This window comes from Phragmites australis, chromosome 19, assembly GCF_958298935.1.
Source record: "Phragmites australis chromosome 19, lpPhrAust1.1, whole genome shotgun sequence".
NCBI lineage: Eukaryota > Viridiplantae > Streptophyta > Magnoliopsida > Poales > Poaceae > Phragmites > Phragmites australis.
This window is the reverse complement of record NC_084939.1, coordinates 23,436,078-23,448,894: the sequence shown is the minus strand read 5'-3', so window position 1 is coordinate 23,448,894 and position 12,817 is coordinate 23,436,078.

Sequence of the window (12,817 nt, the reverse complement as noted above, 5' to 3'; positions counted from 1 at the left end):
TTGTGCTGTTCATCGACATTATCAACAGGTGTGGTCAAGGGCTCGGAGCGAGCATGTGGCATGGATGGGGCTTGGAGCAAGCAAGAGGGGTGGCGAGTTCGGGGACTCTATAACCATATCAGCAACACAAGCTTATCAAAGAAATTAAGCTTCTTTCATGTATAATACAAGCCTAAATTACAATTATAAGTTTACTCTTCTTCTACGGCCTCCTCAATGGTCTCCACCTGGAAGATAGACCCTATGAAATCCGCTGACCCTTGACACTCCGCCTTCATCCTCTCCATGGATACGGGACCGGCGAACACGACCCCGTCCCGAACAGTCTCAAGGTTGAAGTTGGGGTCGCGACAACAGTAGCACTTAAGAACGTACACCGCCGTGGCTTTCATCGCTATCTTCACATCCTCCGAGGTCCTCGCTAACAGGACACCCGGGAGCTAGGCAAACCTCTCTATCAGAACGTGGATGGAGTAGGGCCAGCCCAGGGCAACCCTATCGTCCTTCGGGTTGGCGATGTCCAGCCTGATGCTCCTCAAGGGTCGTTGGATTGCCTTAAAGGCTTCCTCAAGAATATTGCGGGTCTTTCGGTCATCCTCCTTGAGCTGAGAACATTCAACCATGAGCGTGGTATTTTCCTGTTGAAGCTTGGCATTCTCCTGCTGAAGCAAGTACCTTGCCTCCTTCTTTTTGGCCATCAGCCTCTCCATCTCGGTGCACCTGCTGTACACAGCCTCCTTCTCGGTGACCAGTCTTTGGATAGAGGCGGGAAGGCTGGTGACCAAGGAAAGTAGTTTGGAGCATGGAGCGAGCTCCATGACTGGCTCCGCTAATGCAGAGGTCAAGACCAGTGCTCTGATGAGCACACTCGCTAATCACCGGACCTTCCGATGAGGTCTTCAGGCCTCCCCCCCCCCCCTTTGTCAAATATGCTCCGGTGAGTTCAACACCTAGAGCCCTTTGTTGCTAATTGATTAAATGAAGAATTTTATCATAGGAAGGAGAATCCTTATCGGATCTATCATCACTTATATCGCTATCCATACCTTTGGTCATGAGGCACTTGTGTGATGACTTGCGCAATGACGACTTATGTGATGACAACCTTGAGGAAGAGCTTTTCTTAGAGGGGAGGATGGTGAAGCTTTCATCACTTGAGCTTGAATCTTCATCGTCGCTCACTTATCTTTCTATGCTTGAGAATGCCTTGGCCCTTCCCCTTTTCTCCCTCTCATTCTTAGTCTTCTTCTTCTCCTTCTTCATATGATCAATTGTGTTGACCAAGTCTTCAATGGAGATATGATTATCAACCTTGGCACTGATCCTTTTCGTATTCTTCTCTAACTTTGAGAAGTGTCTGGCCATCTTAGGATCAATTTCTTCATCACTTGATATACTTTGATCATCTTCTTCATCGTTCTCTTCATCTTGATCACCATCATCTTCACTTGAGCTTGACTCTTGCTCTTGTCTCCTCATCCTTGCCTTCATGTGTTGGCATTGAGCTTGCTTGTTTGTGAGAGTAAGGTTCTTGGTATCGTATGAGGAAGAAGCTTCCACCCCCATGTTCATTGTCATCTCATAGACGATGATCTTGTCAAGTACTTGGCTTAGAGTCATCTTCTTGATATCATTATTGTCGTAGATGATGGAGAATATCAATTTGTACTTTGAAAGAAGAGCTTGAAGTATTCTTTCTTACCACTTGATCATCTTCAATCTCATTGACAAGAATATTCAAATTTGAGTACATGTCATTAGCACTTTCATGGGGTAGTTGCTTGATGCCATTGAGCTTAGTAACAAGTACATGATGTTTCTCATTGCGCACATTCTTTGTACCTTCATATATTTTAACAAGACTAATCCAAATATCATGTGCATTGGTGAGAGAATAAATATGATTAAATACGTCAACACATATAGATGATAAAATGATACTCTTGACCAATGTATCTAATTATCTCTTCTTGTTTGTGATGCGAGATTTCATCCCTTCCTCGGTGACTCTCCAAACATACAACCCTCGGGCTTGCAAATAATAAGTTATTAGAATTTTTCACCAGAGGAAACTTGTGCCATTGAAAAGTGGAGCACTATGAGAATCCATCTCAACTCTGAACGTCACAACTCACTAAGCGGTGATGCCTAACCGATCAGAATAAGACAAGGCTCAAATGCCACTTGAATTGGTGAAACCTTGTGAAAGGTGTGAAACTCTAGCACAAATTAAAGAGCTAGATGTGAGCCCTAGCTCTGATACCAATTGAAGGGATCGGTGACGTCCTAAGAGGGGGGTGAATTAGGACACTTAGAATCTATTCGGCTCTAAAAACTACACAAGATAAATCTATATTAATTTCTATCTAAATGTGCTCTAGGTTTATCTAGTGTGTCTACTCTATCGATCAAAGCGCTTGCAACCTATCTAAGAAGGTAAATTGCAAGAATGTAAATACGGAAACGTAAATAAGATAGAGAGAACAAACTCGGCACAAGGATGTTTATCCTGTGGGTATTGATGGTATGAATGTCACCCCTAGTCCATGTTAGAGCTCCACAACGGATATGCTCCTGGTCGGCACCCGATCATGGCTCTTAAGCCACCAAATCACAAAGACAAGGTCACCATCTGGATAAGCCACCAAGCCACCAAGGAAAGGTCTCACCACTAGCATCTCTTCCGGTTCCTTGCTGCCGTGATCACTTCAGAGCATGAGCCACCAAGAAAAGGGTCTTCGCATTCCCATACACGTGTCTTATCGTCGCTCCACACCAAGATAGAGAGTCAACAAGCTTGAGCCACCAAGGCCCAAGATACAGATGAGTCACCAAGATCCCAAAACGCCAACATACCAATCGATACAAGCTAGGATCACATCTTGATCCCTTCTTCAAGCTGTAGCATCTAGCTACAACTCACTCTAGGTCTATAAGCACTAAACACTCTCTAATCTTGGGCTTAATCATCTTGGATAATCACTTTAAGCACTTTGGTGACTTAGATGTCTTCTCAAGTGTGTATGAGCTTCCTCTAGACTCCAACAGCATGTCACCCTTCAAATGACTGAGTGGAGGGATATTTATAGCCTCAAACCCGCGCACTAGCCGTTAACCCAACGACTCAAAAAGTTGTTAACACCGAATGATCCGGTGATAACAATAGTACTAACACCGGATCATCCGGTGAGTACACTCTCGCAAACTAGCCGTTGGAACCCCACTCAAGCCTCTGTGAACACTAGACACTCTGGTGTATACTTCATCTCCATCACTGGACAATCCGGTGAGTTATCCTGAGCCATCTGAGCCAACTGCATCCTCTCTATGTAAATTGCTCTAGTGTTAGCATCTGGTGCACATCACTTCATCACCGGACTATCTAATGTCTTGAACTTTATTCTGCCTCTTTGCACTGTTCATTGCCTAGTGTATTGTCCAGTGTAGCATTGCTTCATTACCGAACCTTTCGACGTATTGATCTTCGATCTTCCATGACTGCAATCATCTCTGGTGGAAATGCTCTGGTGTGTATCTTCCTCTAATTACCAGACTTTTTGATGGGTTGTTCCATTCTGCCTTCTGGATAGAAACACTCCGATGTTGCCATGCTTTGATCACCGGACTATCCGGTGAGGCTTAGCCTTCATTCTTCAACACAACATCCTTCTCTGGAAGAATTGCTCCGGTGAGCACACTCGCTAATCACTGGACCTTCCAGTGAGGTCTTTAGGCCTCTCTACCCCTTTGTCAAATATTCTCTGGTGAGTTCAACACGCAGAGGACTAGACCATCCAGTGAGGCAAATCTTCCTGGGACTTCCTTAATTCGATCAAACTTTGTCCCAACTGCGGTAGTTTCTACATGTATTGCATCCATGAGACCTACTAATATATACTATTGACAAACATGTTAGTACCATTGACTATTTTGTCATTAATCACCAAATCACAATCATGGCCTAATAGGGTCATCTTCGCTACACCCACTAGCGTAGGGCCTTGGCCAGTAGCAGCTTGATCGCCCTGACCTAGTTGGAGCATGTCTGGTCGGTGCTAGCTTGGTTAGAGTGTGTCTAGTCGGGGCAGGATTGGTCAACCCTCTACCATCCAACACCGCTCGTGGAATCTCCACCCATAGTCACTAGCTGGCTCTGAGCAGTCTGGCGACCGCCCGAGGTGGTGCTGGACGATGGGGTGGTCGTTTGGGCGAATGGATTAATGTCCCAAATGACCTCCATGACCTCGTGTACCATCGACGGACGACATCGACCTCAAGAAGACCATGCAGTAGCCCAAGTCACACATCCCTTTTCCCAGGTCAAGGATTGAGGGCGATGATTGTGGGGAGAGACCAAACTTACTAGTCTGAGTCGAGCCCTCTCTGACGAAGGAAGATCACATAGCGGAGGAGCGCAGCATGAAGGGCCATCTTTTCTCGGGGCAGCCAACATTAGGATTCAGACCCACGAATCGATGGCCTCATCGGTGAGATCTGGATAGAAGGAGTATGTAAAGGGTCATGCGCGTAGCGAGAGAGAGAGAGAGAGAGAGAGAGAGAACACAAAAGAAACGGCTGCGATGTTACCCATGGAGCTCTCTCGGGTGTTGTCGTCACTCCCAGTGTATAGGTATGCCGGATGAGCCCTCCTCTGCAAGGGGCACAACCGGCGCTTGATTAAACCGTGGACGATGTCCGATCCCATCAGCCTGGCTTCCCCAAGCTGCTTAAACTGAGTGGTGAGGGTCAGGAGCTCCAGAGTTGTCTTTGGGACGCTCCTCTAGTTCTTGGTGACCAGCACCGGTGCGCTCGGCATGCGCAGGTTTTCCAAGGTGTTGTCTGCTGATAGGTAGAACCAATCCTCCCTCCAGTCTAACCACAACGATTTGAGGCCCATCTCAAGGTAGGAATCCACGATGCCATCACAGAGATGGAACCCGCAGCTCTTGGTGGTAGGTTCGGTCACCGACCAGGTCAAGTAGAAAAACTGGAAGAGATCGAGACACAACTCGACTCTAATGAAATTCTCGCACATGTGAGTAAAGATGCTCAGCATGATAATAGAATTAGGGTTAAGATAGAGGTGGTGGATGTCGTAGAATATAATGATGGTGGTGAAAAACTTGGAGAAGGTCGACACAAGGCTGGCCAGGAAGAAGGAAAGAAACATGACAACCTCCCCCTGGTGAGGAGCAGGCACGCTCTCCCCGGAGCGGTATCTAGAAGACAGGTGGTGAGGAAGAAAGTCGACATCACTCATCTGTTTTAACCTCGCCACATTGCACTTGGACTTAGGGAAATCTAGTTCATTGTTGGTGCGCGGCGCCATAGCGGGTATAAGAATAGGGATGGAGAAGAAGGGCTCTAAGTGTAGAAGGCATGTAGGCTATGGGAGGTGGTGAAAGGATGGGGAACCTTGGGCTTTCCAATTTATAGGGTCAGCGCGATTTCCCAACCACCGCTGAGTCCAGCCGTCACGAATTTGAAAAGATGCACATGGGGAACCAAAATTCCCTCGGATCCAGCGACAATTCTTCTCTCCCCCGTGATCTCTCCCATGAGGTCGTTTCTCTCTCCCATGATTATCCCCCACTCACATGTTTCTCTCGCCATGATCTCTCTCCGAACGTTTAAACCTCCACTTGGGATGAGATTTCCTGAGTCGGCCCCAAGAGCGGGTCGCATCGATGATCACTCCCTGGGCGAACTTATGTTCACACGGGGCCTATGTAATCCGAACAGGCCTGACTACAACCAAATGGAGTCTAGCAACCTCAGAACTAGCCGATGAACCACTCAGTCCACTCATCCGTAGTGGAGCTTGGGGGCTACTACCGATATAAAGAATAAGGGGTCCCCTATCAGACGGGGCCCAGGCCAGCAGATGCCAGCTAGTGGTTGATATTTTCAAAACCATGCCCCCCTTTCATGACTAGGCGAGGCTCGTGCGACTAGTCCTCTGGTCACAGATGGAATTTCTGCGATCAGAAAGGACCGGTCGCGAGGCAAGTACTCACCTAATCAATCTAATCGCATTTAATGTGATCAACTCATACGCTGTCCTTCCCCAGACACCCTTTCGATGAGCGAAGTCGTGGGCACAAAGATAGTGTGACTCGTCCCGTAGCATAGGACGACCTAGCAGGCGTGCGGGATGGCCGGGCAGGCGGGCTTGACGAGCGCACAACGGGCATGGCGATGGTTAGCAGATGGGACAAGGCGTGCAAGATGACCAGGCCGGGTCAGGCATGCCCGCCCTCCGTAATGATGATCTAAGAGTAATTATCTTTATCAGGTATAGGACAGACACCATATTTTGGCATAGTATGTTTGTATGTACACTAATCTCCTACTATATAAAGGGAGATGACTGGGTTTGTGAGAGTAGGTGACACAAGTTCATGATTGAATTCATAAAAAAATGCACATGACGTAGCGCTATTATCCTGAAAGGGATATAAATCTGAATTGTGTCCTTGAGTTCCTTAGATACACATACTCACCAACAACCACTAAAAAACACTAATCACGTACCAAAATCTTCCAGCATACTCAAATATATTATCAGGAATTAACTTACGATAAAGTTGCTTTACGAATTAATATTTAATTTGATTTGCCTGGCAGTAAGTACTTGGTGCATTCTGCAGCCCGATGTTCGGTTAGCTGTACGCCTGCACATTATGTCGACTTTGGTAACTGTACTTATTCCTAACGCTCAACTCTTGATCCTTTTTAAGGTTCTACTTACCACTGACACCAAAACACCAGCCGAGTACAAATTGTATATACTTTGACAAATGTCACAGCTGAAAGCATTTCCTTAATCTTCTTCATGGGTTGGTTCTTTGGTTTCTCTGTTTGGTTAATTGGTTCTACAAAGAGGTGGCTCAGCTTTCTACTGCAAAATTCCACTAGTTGAAGAATCCTTCCACAATTATAACTGCACCTGACGAGTTTGGGGAAGATCTTATGATCTCATGGTTTTGTGCTAGTCTTCTCCTGCTTGATAAACACCATACCTTTTAGATGCATCTCTCCTCTGAAAATGCTGAAGAGTGAGCTTCCATCATCACTAGATGCAGCAGCACTATTATGTGTCCTCTGTAACCTCTATCCTTTCCTTTTACTAGTAAGCATTATCATGGCTTGGTGTTGGTTCACCTGCCACATGTCATGTGCCGCTGAACTGCACCTCCTTTCTGGTGAGGCCTGTTCACAAGGGGTGGTGAGAGGAGGAGCTGGTCTCTGTTTTGCCTCGGCATCGTCATTATCATTCTTCATCAGTGTGCACGGGCATTGTGAAGGACAAAAGTGATGGCGGCTGTTCTGAGCTGCATCATTCGGAGGCCTTTTTATGGGATCTCACTGCGTTGGCCTGATGCCAGAGCTGTTCTTCGTGTTGCTTCTGCTGCCTGTGGTCTCCATTGCTGAGCTCCCTTTTCCAGCTGGTGCTGCGGTTGAAGAGGACAAGCCTCGTGGCTCGTGTGATGCAGTGCAGGTGCGCCTGCGTGCGTGCGTGCGAGCGATCCATTGGTCCCGTTCCCACGTAACCACGTTTGTTGGGCGTCACCGATGCGTCAAGCTTGCGTCACTTCTCTGTCAGATGTGGGTCCCGTCTGTCAGCTATTGGTTTGGTATTACTTCGTGTTAGCCTGTTAGGCCTACGTGAATTTCCCTTGACGGGTCGAGCTGAGCTGAGCCGCACCCTTTATTTCTCGGAAAATTTTCCATTTCTCAAGAAAAAGGTGTAGCTTTTATAGTCCTTCGGTGATACCATGAGCTAAAACTTACCGATACCACCATATAAGATAGATAGTATATTATCTTACTATTACTAATATTAGTAATTGAGGTTCTTTTAAGTCTCTACGTTAATTCTTAGATGAGATGGGCTAGAAAAGTAAGAAATTTTAGAAATTGTCAAAAAAATAAAATATCAAACTATTGATTTGATGGACTCTAATTATCATCAACAGCAATAGCCATTGAATGTAATATATTTATAAATTACCCATATTTGCCATTATAAAAAGTTAACCTATAGTACCCAATATATACTTCTAAATTATCCACATCGGTCATTATAAAAAAATTAACCCAAAATACCCCTAATATCTGCATTTAAAATATTCACATATACCATTATAAAAAAACTAACAAAAAGAACCAAAATACTTGCTTCTAAATTAACCACATTTACCATTATAACAAATCAACTCAAAGTGCCGTTAACTTGCAACGTTCCATAAGCTTTTTACCTAAACATTAATTTAGGTCTCTCTGAAAATTATGTCGTAGAGTCCAAAGAAATACTAAAAATAGAAATATTATATGATGGATAGTCACACATGTATTAGTAAATATCATGAACATAAGGGAAAAAAACAAGAAAAACAACTGTAGATGAATATAGTAAAGAAATATGAACAATATCTACACATTAGTCTTCTCTAAATCCTTAATCATAGGCATTTAGAAAGTTATATTATCTATATATTTTTTAAATGTATTTCTAGCCTGTGCAACGCACGAATTGATGTATTAGTGTACTAAATAGGGATGCAAAATATTCCGATATGCACGGCACCATCTAAACACCGTAAAAAAGCTCATCATGAGTGGTGCTGTGATCGAAGTGTGGCGATCGCATGGTCGGAGTACCCTTGGCAATGTTCACCACAGGTTAGTCATTGTCCTGGCTGAAAGTGTTGCTGCTTACAACATGATGGTCCAGCAAACTTGGAAGTTATGCACAGTTATCTTGAGGTCAATTTATGATGTGAACATTGTGTAAACTTGCAGTGAGGTTGTTGTTCTCAACTTCGCATGTGCTCCTCTTCGTATCATTATACGAACCGTCGAACCGATTATTGAAAGGGTCAGAGGGTTGGTTTGGCTCACGACGCTGACTCCCTTATGCCAACTGCACCTGTCCAATCTAGGCCCCGGTCCACCTTGCAGCCGAAGCCCAAAGCTGAGTCAACAAGTTCGTGACAACTTCTGACTCCTGATTGTAACAGGAGTTCACGGTCAGATTTTCATCGAGAAAGGAAAAAGAAGTCACATTCAGACTCGATATGTACAGTAGCTACTCTCACCCGACAAGAATTTGGTTTCTTGTCAAAAAAGAAAAGAATTTGCTTTCTGCCCGAACAATTTAAAGCATCAGAATCGGATCGGCACATACTTTTGGGTTACCATGTGTAATACATATACATACAACACGCACATATATATATATACACACACGGGTGTGTACGCTTAGGATTAAGGAGAACAAGAAAAATTCCTACTTGCTAGGGTTTTGTAGTTGCAGAGCTAGCTATGGACGTGGATGACATCCTCGGTCTCATCCTCGAGCGAATTGATTCGCACGTCAGCCTCATCCGTGTTGCGACCACATGCAAATGATGGCTCCACGTCATCGCTGATGCTAGCTTCCTCCGCCGCCTCCATGAGACCCTACGCGCCTTCCCTGACATAGTCATCTGTGAGCCTCTGACACGGCGCTACAAGAGTATCCCTCCACCGTCGAACTTCAAGAACACCGGTCACTTCTTCTGGGAACCCTACCTCATCGACGGCAATGACAATGAGGTGGGAGGGTGCATTGGCATGTCAAACTTTAGGGTGTTATGTGTGCTTTACCATGACAAGGTCGCCATGGCGTCGTGTTCACTGTCGGCGGCCACGCGGACTCAACATGAAGTGAGAAGGCCATTGACAACCACATTGCTTCGAGGTTTGATCGCTGGATCACATCCCTCTTGGGCCTCGTGGGGAGATCGTGGTACTTCTGTTGGAAAATAAGGCACATCTAGGTTTAAACTAATTCTTAAATAATTTATGAGCAGAAACTGATAAACTAATATGATTATATCATCAGAGCATAATTTAGATATATGTACGAAAGCACAATATATGACTAGATCTATTATACTCAAAATTAGGAATCGCAAAAAATAAAGTACGAGTAACATGTTTTTTACGTACTGGTCATGCGTTGTGAAAGTTGCTGAAGATGCTGGTTGTACTGTGTTGATGGTATGATCGATCTTGCTGATGACGCACCGAATTTGTTGACGATGACAGTGGGCAGCCCTAAGCGACTAGAAAGACGAGCCGTGGTTAAGAACTTGAGCAGTCGTGTGGAGCGCTTCCCAAAAACCTTATTTGCCCTCTCCCTGTGTAAGATCTCAAGAGCGAGGGTTTCGAAGACCTATTCTCCCATTCGCCACTGCATATCGACACCGGGATGGAATAGACTACAGTGACAGTACAACCGAGAGAGAAAGAGGTAAAATCCTAACTCTTATATAGACTCACGTAATGAGAGCGTTCCCAATTTTAAAGTTACTCCCAATTAGTAATATATGTTATACGTGTATCTAATGAGATCGAGGTCCTTGTATATATATATAGAGAGAGAGAGAGCAAACCCCCCACCTCTACCTCCATTAGCAATATGGTACTAATAGAGAATAAATCTCAACATGGGTCACCCCTCCACAATATAGACCTTTAAAATTTATTAAAAATTATTACATAGACCGACTTCACCAATTCTAACAACTTCTACGTCAAAAGAGAGACATTGATCATCCTTTGACGGCAACACCAGTGAGTTCTCGTCCTCCGTGTTGTCACAAACCATCAAAAACAGGGATCTCCATATATAGGTGGAGTAACAACTTCGTAACCAGTGACCGAGATGGCAAGGCGCGCATCTTCACCCTGTTGGACAACAGCATGAAGTTGAACGATGAGTGGGCGCTAGAGGAAGAGGTCCTACTATCGATGGTGACACGTGGCCTGCCCGTGTACCAGTCATCGTTCTTCAGCCAGCCCATCGATATCGTGACGAGGGGTGTGGGGTTCGTCGTCCTTCCCCATCGACCTCGATATCGGCGCCGGGTTTGTCGAGGTCCGGTTGCCGTTGGCTACTAAAGGGTGGTGGCTCTTCTCCCTCGACCTCGAGGGATCTAAATCTTCTGCATTAAGTTAGATTTAAGACAGATAAATACTGTTTGTGTAGTGAAATATGTCTTATGCTACAGTACTTTATATCAATTAATTATTTTATTGTAGCTACAACAGTTCAAATTACTGTGCAGAGACTTTAGTACTGTAACACTTTACTGCAGCAGTCAATCATAACGTTTACTGTAGATCGAACGGCTGAGATTTCTCATCAAATTCTCTGTAGTGACTGTTTCACTACAGAGGATCCGAATCGGACCTCGAGACCATGCAGATGGCACCTGCGATAGAGGGCATAGGCCCGATGGCATATCGTTGCGAGCTCCCATGGCCACTAGTTTTGCAGGCTTGCTTAGATAGATAATGACACTGCATGTACTCGTATATATAAATGCTTCGGTGATTTCACATTTTTAGTTAGCAAAAGTGAGGGTTTTTTTTTTTTTTGCTGCTACTCCCTCAGTTTAAGAATATAAGGCGTATTTAATTGTGGCTCAGTCTTTCAAATTAAACTTGGGCAATTTTTTCTCACAAAATCTATTATTTATAGCTACAATATAGTGTGAAAATATTTTGAAATATGAATCTAATTGTATAATTTTCATATACTAAGTATACTTATAGTTTTCATATACTAAGTATACTTATAGTCATATCATATCATATATCATATATATTTACTAATTGGCGGTTTCTTTAGGAGCTCCATAGTGATTCTCAGATGAGACATCCTAAGAAAAAAGAGAAATTATAAAAAATCTCATAAAAATGTAAAACATTCGGCCGTTGATTTGGAAGCTTAATGAACCGTAACCGTAGATCTTAACTACTTCGAACTTTGAGAATCCCACGTGAAATTTCCGAAAGCCAAATTGTAACGCAGAAGGATACTCCCTCTGTCCATCGATGTAAGGTGTATTTTAATATGAGAAAGGCTTAAAGTAGATTTTGACTTGGTGGACAAGGGGAGTAGTATCTTAACTACTTCACGCACCAGGCGAATCCCATGTGAAATTCCCGAAAGGCAAATAATCCTGGCTTGCTACTTATAGTATGAGGGTCAACACTCATTTAGTCATTTGTCTTGAGGTTTATGCCGCGAACATTGTGTAAACTTGCAATGAGACTATTGTTTTCAATTGTTGTTTTGGCTCACCATGCCGACACCTTTTATGCCAATTGCACCTATCGAATCTGGGCCTCGGTCCACCTTGCAGCCCAAGACCAAAGCCGAGTCCAACAGAGCTGGTGACACCTTCTGACGCCTGTTTATAAGATCACCTTCAACCATATTTCATTCATTTCATTCCCTTTTCGATTTTTTTCTTCGTTTATATTTTCTTTATTTTCTCTTATCTTCAACAACTTCTTTTCAAAGAAAATCGTGAAGAGAAAGGAGAGAGAATCTCGTCTTGAAGTGAATGCTCTTAAGAACCCTTTTGTGACGGAAATCATGAAGAAAAACCGTTGTAACGTTGAAAAGAACGAAAATCCTATCGTGAAGGGATTCTAGCTTCTGAAAAGAAACCGTTGAAGATAATCTACCAGAAGGATTGGGTTTCTGCATGCATGCACAAACCATCACGATCGAATCGGGAAATACAATGTGTTACGATGTGCAATATATATGCACATATACGCGGTGTGTACGTTTGGGATTCAAGGAGTACAAGGATGATTCCTACTTGCTTGGCTAGGGTTTTGCATGCGCGGTCGTAGAGCTAGCCATGAACGTGGATGACATCCTCGGTCTCATCTTTGAGCGGATTGATTCACACGTCGATCAGCCTCATCTGCGCCACATCCACAAGCAAGCGGTGGTGCCGCGTCATCG